The sequence below is a fragment of the Ovis canadensis genome, chromosome X (genome assembly GCF_042477335.2).
Source record: "Ovis canadensis isolate MfBH-ARS-UI-01 breed Bighorn chromosome X, ARS-UI_OviCan_v2, whole genome shotgun sequence".
Taxonomy (NCBI): domain Eukaryota; kingdom Metazoa; phylum Chordata; class Mammalia; order Artiodactyla; family Bovidae; genus Ovis; species Ovis canadensis.
The window spans coordinates 70120412-70133727 of NC_091727.1; the positions used below are offsets into that span (position 1 = coordinate 70120412).

At 40.6% G+C, this 13316-nt stretch overlaps 1 protein-coding gene and 1 pseudogene across 18 annotated transcripts in view; one reads left to right on the plus strand and one right to left on the minus strand.

Annotated features, from left to right (window-relative positions):
- ATRX (ATRX chromatin remodeler) overlaps nt 1-13316 on the minus strand; it is a 276097-nt gene that overhangs the window by 207538 nt on the left and 55243 nt on the right. The gene's annotated exons all lie outside the window — the stretch shown is intronic.
- LOC138929949 (SWI/SNF-related matrix-associated actin-dependent regulator of chromatin subfamily D member 1 pseudogene) lies at nt 6652-7991 on the plus strand (annotated as a pseudogene).

Genomic DNA, 13316 nt, shown 5'->3' on the forward strand with positions numbered 1-13316 from the left:
AAGTTCTAATATCAGTGTTTTGAACTATGGGCCATGTTCTTTACCTTGAATGTTTTACAACTTTTTTTTCCATGAGGAACTCTGGAGTTCTAAAAATTACTAGTGCTTCACCATTTTGCATTATTAATTGGATAAGCATATGTGTAAAAGAGCTAGCCTTTTTTAAATTAAACTTTTCATTTTGAGATATTTACAGATTTACATGTAGTTGAAAGAAAGATTCTGTGTATGTGTTACCTAGTATTTCACAATGGAAACATCTAACACTATATACTGGGAATTCCCTGTGGTCCACTGGTTGGAACTCTGTGCTCACAATGCCATGGGCTTGGGTTCAATACCTTGTTAGGGAACTAACAAGCCTCATGGTATGGCCAAAAGACAACACAAAATAAAAACCAAAACCCTTATTTTTAATTTTCACCCATTCACCTACTTGCTCCAACAGATAAGCAGCTATTTTTAAAACACAGCAATGGATCACACAGTATGCCTGAAATTTGGAAATATCAATAACCTCCAATATGCAGATGACAACACCCTTATGACAGAAAGTGAAGAACTAAAGAGCCTCTTGATGAAAGTGAAAAAGGAAAGCAAAAATGTTGGCTTAAAGCTCAATATTAAGAAAACTAAGATCATGGCATCCGGTTCCATCACTTCATGGCAAACAAATGGGGAAACAGTGGCTGACTTTATTTTTCTGGGCTACAAAATCACTGCAGATGGTAACTGCAGCCATGAAATTAAAAGACACTCCTTGGAAGGGAAGTTATGACCAACCTATACATCATATTAAAAAGCAAAAAATAAAAAAATAAAATAAAAAGCAGACACATTACTTTGACAACAAAGGTCCATTTCCTCAAGGCTATGGTTTTTCCAGTGGTCATGTATGGATGTGAGTGGGACTATAAAGAAAGCTGAGCACCAAAGGATTGATGCTTTTGAACTGTGGTGTTAGAGAAGACTCTTGAGAGTCCCTTGGACTGCAAGGAGGTCCAACCAGTCCATCCTAAAGCAGATCAGTCCTGGGTGTTCATTGGAAGGACTGATGCTGAAGCTGAAACTCCAGTACTTTGGCCACCTGATGCCAAGGGCTGACTCAGTGGAAAAGACCCTGATGCTGGGAAAGATTGAGGTCAGGAGGAGCCCGGGGCAACAGAGGATGAGATGGTTGGATGGCATCATCAACTCAATGGGCATGAGTCTGGATGGACTCCGGAAGTTGGTGATTGACAGGGAGGCCTGGTGTGCCAAGGTTCATGGGGTCTCAAAGAGTCGGACACGACTGAGCAACTGCACTGAACTGAATCATGAATATAGTGACCAAAACTGGTCTTTTTATAAACAAATCGTTGGTAATTAAATATCTGCTTGTAACCAGAGGGAAAGGTACAGGGCACAACTTTTGAAAGAATGACATAGCCCACTACACCATTCAGGTATGACCTAAATCAAATTCCTTATGAATATACAGTGAAAGTAAGAAATAGATTCAAGGGATTAGACCTGACAGACAGAGAACCTGAAGAACTATGGGCAAAGGTTCATGACATTGTACAAGAGGCAGTGATCAAGACCACTCCTAAGAAAAAGAAAGGCAAAATGGTTGTCTGAAGAGGCCTTACAAATAGCTGAGAAAAGAGAATCTAAAGGCAAGGGAGAAAAGGAAGGATATAGCTATTTGAATGCAGAGTTCTAAAGAATAGCAAGGAGAGATAAGAAAGCCTTCCTCAGTGATCAATGTAAAGAAATAGAGGAAAACAACAGAGTGGGAAAAACTCGAGATCTCTTCAAGAAAGTTACATATACCAAGGGAACATTTCATGCAAAAATGGGCACAGTAAAGGACAGAAATGGTATGGACTTAACAGAAGCAGAAGATATTAAGAGGTGGCAAAAATACACAGAACTACTGTACAAAAAAGATCTTCACAACCTAGACAATCACAATGGAGTGATCACCCACCTAGTGCCAGACACCCTGGAATGTGAAGTCTAGTGGGCATTCGGAAGCATCACTACGGGCAAAGCTAGTGGAGATGATGAAATTCCAGTTGAGCTATTTCAGATCCTGAAAGATGATGCTGTGAAGGTGCTGCACTCAAAATGTCAGCAAATTTGGAAAACTAAGCAGTGGCCAGAGGACTGGAACAGGCCAGCTTTCATTCCAATCCCAAAGAAAGGCAATGCCAAAGAATGTTCAGAAACCGCACAACTGCACTCATCTCACACGCAAAGTAATACTCAAAATTCTCCAAGCCAGGTTTCAACAGTATGTGAACCATGAACTTTCAGATGCTCAAGCTGGATTTAGAAAAGTCAGAGGAACCAGAGATCAAATTGCCACCATCTGCTGGATCATCAAAAAGGCAAGAAAATTCCAGAAAAACATCTACTTCTGCTTTATTGACTACGCCAAAGCCTTTGACTGTGTGGATCACAACAAACTGTAGAAAATTCTGAAAGAGATGGGAATACCATACCACCTTACCTGACTCATGAGAAATCTGTATGCAGGCCAAGAAGCAACATTTACAACTGGACATGGAACAACAGACTGGTTCCGAATTGGGAAAGGAGTACGTCAAAGCTGTATTTTGTCACCCTGCTTATTTAACTTATATGCAGAGTACATCATGAGAAATGCCAGGCTGGATGAAGCACAAGCTGGAATCAAGATTGCCGGGAGAAGTATCAATAACCTCAGATATGCAAGTGACACCACCCTTATAGCAGAAAGCGAAGAACTAAAGAGCCTCTTGATGAAAGTGAAAGAAGAGAATGAAAAATGTGGCTTAAAACTCAACATTCAGAAAACGAAGATCATGGCATCTGGTCCCATCACTTCATGGCAAATAAATGAGGAAACAATGGAAACAGTGAGAGACTTTTTTTTCCTTGGGCTCCAAAATCATTGCAGATGGTGACTGCAGCCATGAAATTAAAAGATGCTTGCTCCTTGGAAGAAAAGCTGTGACCAACCTAGACAGCATATTAAAAAGCAGAGATATTACTTTGCCGACAAATGTCCATCTAGTCTAAGTTATGGTTTACCCAGTAGTCATGTACGGATGTGAGAGCTGAACTATAAGGAAAGCTGAGTGCCAAAGAATTGATGCTTTTGAACTGTGGTGTTGGAGAAGACTCTTGAGAGTCCCTTGGATTGCAAGGAGCTCAAACCAGTCAATCCTAAAGGAAATCAGTCCTGAATATTCATTGGAAGGACTGATGCTGAAGCTGAAGCTCTAATACAGTGGCCACCTGTTGCAAAGAACTGGTTCATTTGAAAAGACACTGATGCTGGGAAAGATTGAAGGCAGGAGGAGAATGAGGTGACAGAGGATGAGATGGTTGGATGGCATCACCAACTCAATGGACATGAGTTTGAACAAGCTCCAGGAGTTGGTGATGGACAGGGAAGCCTGCAGTCTATGAGGTCACAAAGAGTAAGACATGACTGAGTGACTGAACTGAACTGAAGGACATAACATAAGTCGATTAGAATCAAGTGGGACCAAGATGGCAGACAAAGACTAGACCTTGGTCCTCAATCAGTAAGTGACATGACACACCCAGAGGTACCATGACAGTTCCAAGGCACTGTTAAAAGACCAAGGAGTGGGCAGTGCCCCACATCCTGGAAATCTCCATCCCTTCCCAAAAATAGTTGGAATAGTACTCCAACTCATTAGCATATTAAATTACCCAGCCTATAAAAACTAACCATGCCACATTTTGCAGCCCCACAAGCACTCTGCAATGGTCCACACTCTATCTATGGAGTGTGCTTCTCTCAGGATCTGAATAAATCTACTTCTTACCTATCACTTTGTCTCTCACTGAATTCTTTCTGTGATGAGACATCAAGAACCTGAGCTTTATCTGGCCCTGAAACCAGTACCATGGGTTTTGGCTGGGTTTGAGTCCTATCCAAATCAGGTCAAGTCCCAATCTGAGGTAAATGTTCATGTTCACTTAACAACTGTTTAAAGTAGCATATTATAACCCAAACTGGAAAGGAAGAGTAAACTTATCTCTGTCCATAGATGACAACTTACATGTAGGAAATCTTAATAGAATTTGTAACAAAAACTCTTAACACAGTTAATAAACAAACTGAAGCTGGTGGATACAAAATTCAAACACAAAAATCAGCTGCATTTCTCTATACTAACAACCAACAATCCAAAATGGAAACTGGCAAAACAATTACATTTACAATAGCACCAGAAAGAATTAAATATTTAGTAATAAATTTAACCAAGGAGGTGAAAGACTTCTGGTAAGCTGCAAAACAGCAATCTTTTCACAGCTGGAAAAAGTTAAAAACACAAATATTTTTAAGATGGCAATACTACTCAAAGTGGTCTACAGATTCTTTTCAACTCCTAACAAAATCACAAGATATTTTTGCAGAAACAGAAAAATCAATTCTAAAATTATTGAGGAATTTTGAATAGCCAAAACAATTATGAAAAAGTACAAAATTAAAGAACTTACAATTCCTAATTTCAAAACTAACTACTAAACCAACAGAATTTACCATATAACAAAGGGAACTACACTTAATATCATGCAATAACCTATACTGGAAAATAATGTGGAAAATCTATATGCATAACTGAATCACTTTGATGTATATAACATACATATATATATATATATAAAACACAATACAGTAAATCAAGTAAACTTAAAAAATCTAAATGCAGAGCTAAAATAATTAAAACATTGTAATACTGGCAGAAGAACATATAGAACAATGGAGTATAGAACCTAGAAATAAAGCCTTGCATATATGTGTCAACTGATTTTCAAGAAGGGTATCAACAATATACAACAGGAAAAGGACAATGTGGAAAAAACTGGACATCCACATGCAAAAAAATTGAATTGGACCCTTGTCTTACACCACATACAAAAATTAACTCAAAATTCATCAAAGACCTAAAAAGAGTAGCTAAAACCATCCATTAAACTCTACAGAAAATAGAAGGGGAATCTTCATGATATCGGATTTGGCTATGCTTTCTTGAATATGATACCAAAAGCACAGGCAACAACAACAAAAAATAAACTGGATTTCACCAACATGTAAACATTTTGTGCATCAAATGCTATTATCAAGAGAATAAAAAGACAACCCACAAAATGGGGAAAATATTTCTAAATTATATATCAGAAACGGTACTGATAGTCAGGAAACATAAAGAAATCTTACAATTCAACTAGGAAGAAACCAAACAACCAAATTCAAAACTGAGCAAAGGCACAGCAATCAAAAAAGAAAATGAAACAAAACATATTCAAATTGGAAAGGAGAGATAAAACTGTGACTATATGCATATGACATACTATACAGAAATTCCTAAGGACTCCACACAAAAACTATTAACTAATAAATGAATTTAGCAAGGTAAAAAAAAAGAATATAAGATTAATAGACAGAATATGTTGCATATCTTTATACTAACAATGAAATCTCATAAAGAGAAAGTAAAAAGAATCCCCTTTAAAATAGCATCCAAGGAGTTCCCTGGAGTTCCAGTGGTTAGGATTTGGTGCTTTTACTGCTGGGACAGGGGTCCAATACCTGTTCTAAAAACTAAGTTCCTGCAAACCACATGGTGTAGCCAAATAAATAAATAAATATAAAAATAATTTTAATAAATAGTATAATAGAATCCAAAAACATAAAATACCTAGGAATAAACCTAACCAATGAGGTAAAATAGCTATACATTGAGAACTATAAAACAGTGAAAAAGAAAGCTGAAGATGATTCAGAGAAATGGAAAGATATCCCATGCTCTTGGATTGGAAGAATATTGGTAAAATGGTCATACTATCCAAAGCAATCTACAGACTTAATACAATCCCTATCAAACTACCTATAACATTTTTCAAAGAACTAGAACAAATAATCATGATTAACATAGAACCACAAAAGATCCAGAACTGCCAAAGCAATCCTGAGGGAAAAGAACAAAGCAGGAGGCATAACCCTCCCAGACTTCAGACAATAGTATAAAGTTACAGTAATAAAACAGCATGCCACTGGCACAAAAACAGACATATAGAAGAACAGGACAAAATAGAGAGCCCAACAATAAACTCAAACATCTACAGTTAAATAATCTTCAACAAAGAAAGCAAGAATAAACAATGGAGAAATGCCAGTCTCTTCAACAAGTGGCAATGGGAAAGCTAGACAACCTCATCAGTGGTAAATCAGTGAAGTTAGAACACTCCCTCATACCACATAGAAAAATAAACACAAAATGGTTTGAAGACTTAAACATAGTCATGACACCGTAAAACTCCTAAAAAAAGCATAGGCAAACATTCTCTGACATAAATTGTATCAGCGTTTTCTTAAGTCAGTCTCCCAAAGCAATAGAAATAAAAATAGGAGTTCCAGTTCAGCTCTTTGTGCAGCTTCAGCAGCAGCTCTGGGGAAGATGGCAGCCTGGGCGGGTTTCCAATCTGTGGCTCCCAGTGGGGCCTAGGAGCCTCAGGGAGGGGTGGGCATGGTGGCTGCCCTGGGCCTAGGCAGGGCACTGGGGGGTCTGGTGCATATGGTCCCAGCACCAGAGTCAAGGGCTGTACCGCTCCTGGGTGCCCAAAGCAGCCTGTCCGAGACCAGGTATGCTACCAGGCAGCCAAATGACACTTCAGGGACCCTCCTTGGGACCCCCTGGCTATGGGGGAACCCTTCAGTCTGACCTGGCCTGGCTCAGGCAGGGATGGACCAGTCCCGCAAGAGACCTGCGCCTCAGAAGATCTAGCAGGTCCAGCAGCAGGCAGTCCAAAATCGGAATCACACTGGAAAAAAAACAATGGCTGACAAAATTCTATCTCAAAGGATTCGTGAAATGGTACCAGAATCCTAAGCCTATATAGATCTCTTGGCTTTTGAAAGGAAACTAGACCAGACTATCATGAGCAAACGGCTAGATATCCAGGAAGCCTTGAAACGTCCCATCAAGCAAAAACAAAAGCTGTGAATTTTCATTTCTAACACTTTCAATCTGGCTAAATCAGATGCCAAGGATGGGGAAGGGACAGTGGCTTTCTGGGAGCTTCAGGTAGAAGGACAGCTCCTGGAGGATTCAGCCTTGTCCAAATATGATGCCACCAAACAAAAGAGGAAGTTCTCTTCTTTTAAGTCCTTGGTAATCGAACTAGACAAAGACTTGTATAGACCAGACAACCATATGGTAGAATGGCACAGGACCACCACTACCCAGGAGACGGATGGCTTCCAGGTGAAATAGCAAGGAGATGTGAATGTACGGTGTACTGTCCTGCTGATACTGACTTACCAGCCTTCTCAGTTTAAGTTAGACCCTTGTCTGGCTTGGCATCCACACCCAGACCCATCCAGTGATCATTCAAGCACTGTGGCAATATATTAAGACATATAAGCTCCAGGACTGACATGAGCGGGAGTTTGTCATCTCTGACAAGTGCCTCCAGCAGATCTTTGATTCTCAACCTATGAAGTTTTCAGAGGTCCCCCAACAGCTCCATGCCTTGCTTATGACACCTGAGCCCATCATCATTAATCATGTCATCAGTGTTGACCCAAACAATCAGAAAAAGACAGCTTGTTATGACACTGATGTGAAAGTGGATGACACCTTGAAGACCAGATGAATTCTTTTCTGCTGTCTAATGCTAGCCAGCAGGAGACTGCTACTCTAAACAACAAGATCCATGAGACAACAGAAATGATCAATCTGCTGAAGACCCAGCAAAAGTTCTTGCTGAGCTTTGCCAGAGACCCTCAAGGTTTCATCAATGACTGGCTTCAGTCCCAGTACCAGGACCTCAAGACCATGACTGATGTGGTGGGTAACCCAGAGGAGGAATACTGAGCAGAGTTCTACTTCCAGCCTTGGACCCAGGAGACTGTGTGCCAATATTTCTACTCCAAGGTGCAGCAGAGATGACAAAAATTAGAGCAAGCCCTGGGAATCTGAAATTCATAGGGCTTCACCCACAAAGCCCTGATTTGGCTGCACCAATTTCTTTATTTGGGCCCTGTGCTGTGTGCCTCATACTCTTGCCAGGGGCCTTCCAGGGGATGCTGTCAGTTCTAGGACAACACCAGAATGAAGAGGATATCACATGACAGCAGTTATCCTCTTCTCCCACCCCATTCCTTCCTGTCCCCAGCTTCCCTATGCCCCACAAATTTCCCATGTCTGCTCCCCTCCCCTGGTCTGCATAGATAGTATTAGATAGAGAGAATACTATCTCTAGATAGTATTAGAGAGAAAACCCATAGTTTGATAATTAGTGCAGTGAATGGACTGGGCCTAAGGCCAAGTGGTCCTCAAGGGGACCAACTACACTGATCCTGCCCTTCAGAGACCGAGGAGTAAGGAGCTGTAGCCCCTTCTCCACAACTCAGGCCTGGGGGTACTCTATAAGCTAGCTGATCTTGGATCTCCTGATAACAGAATCCAATTTCCTTCCTTCCCTCCATGGGTTTTGAGCAAACTCTCCCTTCACTTGATGCCCTCTAGCACTAAAGGAACCCTGGCCCTAGGTCAGTCTGCAGCCCTCCAGATGGGCCTGCTGTCTCAGTGCTTCTCCACTTCCTCAGAGGGGGGCCCACATCAGTATCGGAGTTTGTTCCTGTAGTATTGCTCCCTCCCAGCACACTCCCTGTAGCTGCTGTTAAGGATTTCCTCCTGTCTGTCCTAACCGAGGGCATTCAGGTGGGGGAATCTTGCCTTTCCCTGTCAGAGCCCTGGAAACCTAACCTAGGGTGCTGTCATTGCCAGCAGAGGATGTTCCTTCCTGCGTGGAGGTGTGACTCATTCATTCACTCCACCCTGCCTCCCCCATCCTTTCATGGAGAAACAGCCCTGCAATCAAATAGGTAAAAGCCCTGGACCATCCCAGTCTTTCTGTCCCTTGTCTGCCCAGCTGACACCCACTGGTGACTTCTAGGGCACTGAGGAGTGAAAGTGCCTAGGAATAGAGAGAGCTCTGACTTGGGTTTGTGACTCATCTTTCTCCCTGCCTCACAGGATTGTGACTCCCCAGCCAGCACCCTCAAAGCTTCAGACCCCTCAGCTAGCAGCAGGACCTTACTCTGCAATCTTGGCCCCTTGGAACTGAGATGGTTTCGTATCTTTCCAGGAGAGTCTCAGATTCTTCCAGGTTGTATCACCCCCAAGTTAGCATATCCCGGGCTCAGAGACTCAACACAGCAGGGTGGGAGACACCTGGGCACAGACGGGAAATTCTATTCAGCATGGGCTGTAAACCTGCAGAACTGACAAAGCCCCTGCTTCCCCATCCCTTCCTCAAGACTCCTGCGAGCACATCCCCCAGCCCTGTATCCCTGACTGTTCCATGCTGAGGACAACAGGACTTTCTCCCCATCTTCTCCTTCCAGTCATTATCCCCCCACTCCCTGAAAGGTTCTCCCCAGAGTGACACTGGACAACCTCTATCCCTGGGGCTGGAACCATGAAAAGGAAGCTCAGCACTCCTAGTGTCCATGTTGAAGATAACTGTTTTTATTAACTGAATTATTATGTTTTTTTCATGGACCAAAATTTTTTTTGTACTGTCCCCTTATCGATATCACCCAGTTTCAATAAAAGACTCTTCTGGAAAAAAAAATAAACAAATGGGACCTAATCAAACTTAAAAGCTTTTACACAGCAAGGAAGTCATAAACAAAAGGAAAAGAAATGGTAGGAAATATCTGCACATGATGTCACTGACATAGGATTACAATTCAATATAGAAAAAAAATACCCAATCGAAAAAATGAGAAGACCAAAAGACATTTCTTGAAAAAATAAATGGACAACAGGCACATGAAAAGATGCTCTACATCACTGATTACTAGAGAAATGCAAATCAATGAGGTATCACCTCACACCAATCAAAATGGCCCTCACCAAAAAACCCACAAGTAAAAATGCTGGAGAAGGTGTGAGTCTCACCTATACTGATGGTGAGAATGTAAACTAGTGCAGCCATTATAAATAACAGTATGGAGATTCCTGCAAAAATAAAAACTAGAATTACCATACAATCCAGCAATCCCACTCCTGGGCATATATCCAGAAAACACAAAAACCCAATAATTTGGAAAAATATATGAACCACAATGTTCATAGCAAGACTATTTACAACAGCCAAGATATGGAAGCAATCTAACTATCCATCAACAGATGAACACATACAGAAGATACGGTATATATACACAATGGAATATTACTCAGCTACAAAAGAGAATGAAATAATGCCATTTGCAGCAACATAGACAGACCTAGAGATTATCATGCCGATTGAAGTTAGGTGAGAAACAGAAAGAAATATTATTTAATACAGCACATCCCCTACATATGAACCTTCAAGTTGTGAACTTTCAAAGATGTGAATCTATTCCAAACCTATTACAGTATAGCAGTATAGAGTCGATTGTGTTAGTTGGATACCTAGGATAACTGTTGGATTTACGAACAAACTGGACTTACAAGTACACTCTCTGAATGGAACTCATTTGTATGTAGGGGACTAACTGTTCTACTTTTATGGGAAATCTAAAAAATAATACAAATGAATCTAAGTACAAAATAGAAACAAACTCACAGACCTAGAAAATAAACTTATGGTTACCAAAGGGTAAGGGGAAAGAATAAATTAGAAGTGTGGGATAACAAGGTACATATCACTATACATAAAACAAACAACAAGGATTTACTGTATAGCTCACGGAATTATGGGCATCCTCAATGGCTCAGTGGTAAAGAATCTGCCTGTAATGCAGGAGACACAGGAGTTGTGGGTCTGATCCCTGGTTTGGGAAGATCCCCTGGAGTAGGAAATGGCAACCCACTCCAATATTCTTGCTTGGAAAATCCCATGGACAGAGGAGCCTGGCGAGCTACAGTCCATGGGGTCACAAAGAGTCAGACACAATTGAGCGACTAAGCACTGACATTAACATGGAATTATATTCAGTATATTCTAATAAATTATAATACAAAAGAATCTTTAAATAATATATATGTATACACATATATGCTAAGTGTATATAAATAAGTATGTATAACTGAATAACTTTTCTGTATACCTGAAAGAAATACAATATTGTAAATCAACTATACTTCAATTAAAAAATGTAAAATATTCAATTCAGCAAAAAAAAAAAAAAATGTAATGGGCAAAGGACCTGAACAGACATTTCTCCAAAGAGGACATAAAAATATCCATAAGCACACAAAAGGATGCTCTACATCACTAGTCATTGAGAAATAAAATCAAAACTGTAAAGAGGTAACACTTCACACCTGTTAGGAGCCTATTATGCCCTTTCAAAAAAAGTAAGGAAAATAACAAGTGTAGGTAAGGAAGTAACTGAAACCATGAGAGTAACGCTGTTAGAAATATCAAATAGTGCATTTACTGTGAAAAAACAGTATAGTTCAGTTCAGTGCAGTCCCTCAGTCGTGTCCAACTCTTTGCAACCCCATGGACTGCAGCACGCCAGGCCTCCCTGTCCATGGCCAACTCGCGGAGTTTACTCAAACTCATGTCCATTGAGTGAGTGATGCCATCCAACCATCTCATCTTCTGTCATCCCCTTTTGTTCTTGCCTTCAATCTTTCCCAGAATCAGGGTCTTTTCAAATGAGGCAGTTCTCCACAACAGGTGTCCAAAGTATTGCAGCTTCAGCTTCAGCATCAGTCCTTCCAATGAATATTCAGGACTGATTTCCATTAGGATGGACTAGTTGGATCTCCTTGCAGTCCAAGGGACTCTCAAGTCTTTCCCACCATCACAGTTTAAAAGCATCAATTCTTTGTCACTCAGCTTTCTTTATAGTCCAACTCTCACATCCATACATGACTACTGGAAAAACCATAGCCTTGACTAGACAGATCTTTGTTGGCAAACTAATAGTCTCAGCTTTTTAATACGCTGTCTAGGGTGGTCATAGCTTTTCTTCCAAGGAGCAAGCTTCTTTTAATTTCATGGCTGCAGTCACCATCTACAGTGATTTTGAAGCCCCAAAAAAGAGTCTGTCACAGTTTCTGCTGTTTCCCCATCTAATTGCCATGAACTGATGGGACCAGATGCCATGATCTTAGTTGTCTGAACGTTGAGTTTTAAGCCAAAATTCTTTTTGGCTCTCCTATTTCTCTTTCATCAAGAGGCTCTTTAGTTCTTCTTTGCTTTGTGCCATAAAGGTGGTGTCATCTGCATATCTGAGGTTATTGATATTTCTCCCAGCAATCTTGATTCCAGCTTGTGCTTCATCCAGCCCAGCATTTCTCATGATGTACTCCGCATATAAGGTAAATAAGCAGGGTGACAATATACAGCCTTGACTTACTCCTTTCCCTATCTAGAACCAGTCTGTTTTTGCATGTCCAGTTCTAACTGTTGCATTCTGACCTGCATAAAGATTTCTCAAGAGGCAGGTGAGGTGGTCTGGTATTCCCATCTCTTTCAGAAGTTTCCAGTTTGTTGTGGTCCACACAGTCAAAGGCTTTGGAGTAGTCAATAAAGCAGAAGTACATGTTTTTCTAGAACTCTCTTGGTTTTTCGATGATCCAACGGATGTTGGCAGTTTGATCTCTGGTTCCTCTGACTTTTCTAAAACCAGCTTGAACATCAGGAAGTTCATGGTACATGTACTGTTGAAGCCAGGCTTGGAAAATTTTCAGCATTACTTTGATAGCATGTGAGATGAGTGCAGTTGTGCGGTTTCTGAACATTCTTTGGCACTGACTTTCTTTTGGATTGGAATGAAAACTGACCTTTTCCAGTCCTGTGGCCACTGCTGAGTTTTCCAAATTTGCTTGCACATTGAGCACAGTATTTTCACAGCATCATCTTTTAGGATTTGAAATAGCTGAACTGGAATTCCATTACTTCCACTAGCGTTGTTTGTAGTGATGCTTCTTAAGGCCCACTTGACTTCACATTCCAGGATGTCTGGCTATAGGCTGATGATCCCACCATTGTGATTATCTGGGTCATGAAGATTTTTTTTGCATAGTTCTTCTGCGTATTCTTGCCACGTCTTCTTAATATCTTCTACTTCTGTTAGGTCTATACCATTTCTGTCTTTTATTATGCCCATCTTTGCATGAAATGTTCCCTTCGTATCTCTAATTTTCTTGCAGAGATCTCTAGACTTTTCCATTCTGTTGTTTTCCTTTATTTCTTTGCACTGATCACTGAGGAAGGCTTTCTTATCTTTCCTTGCTATTCTTTAGAACTCTTCATTCAAATGGGTATATTTTTCCTTTTCTCAATTGCCATAT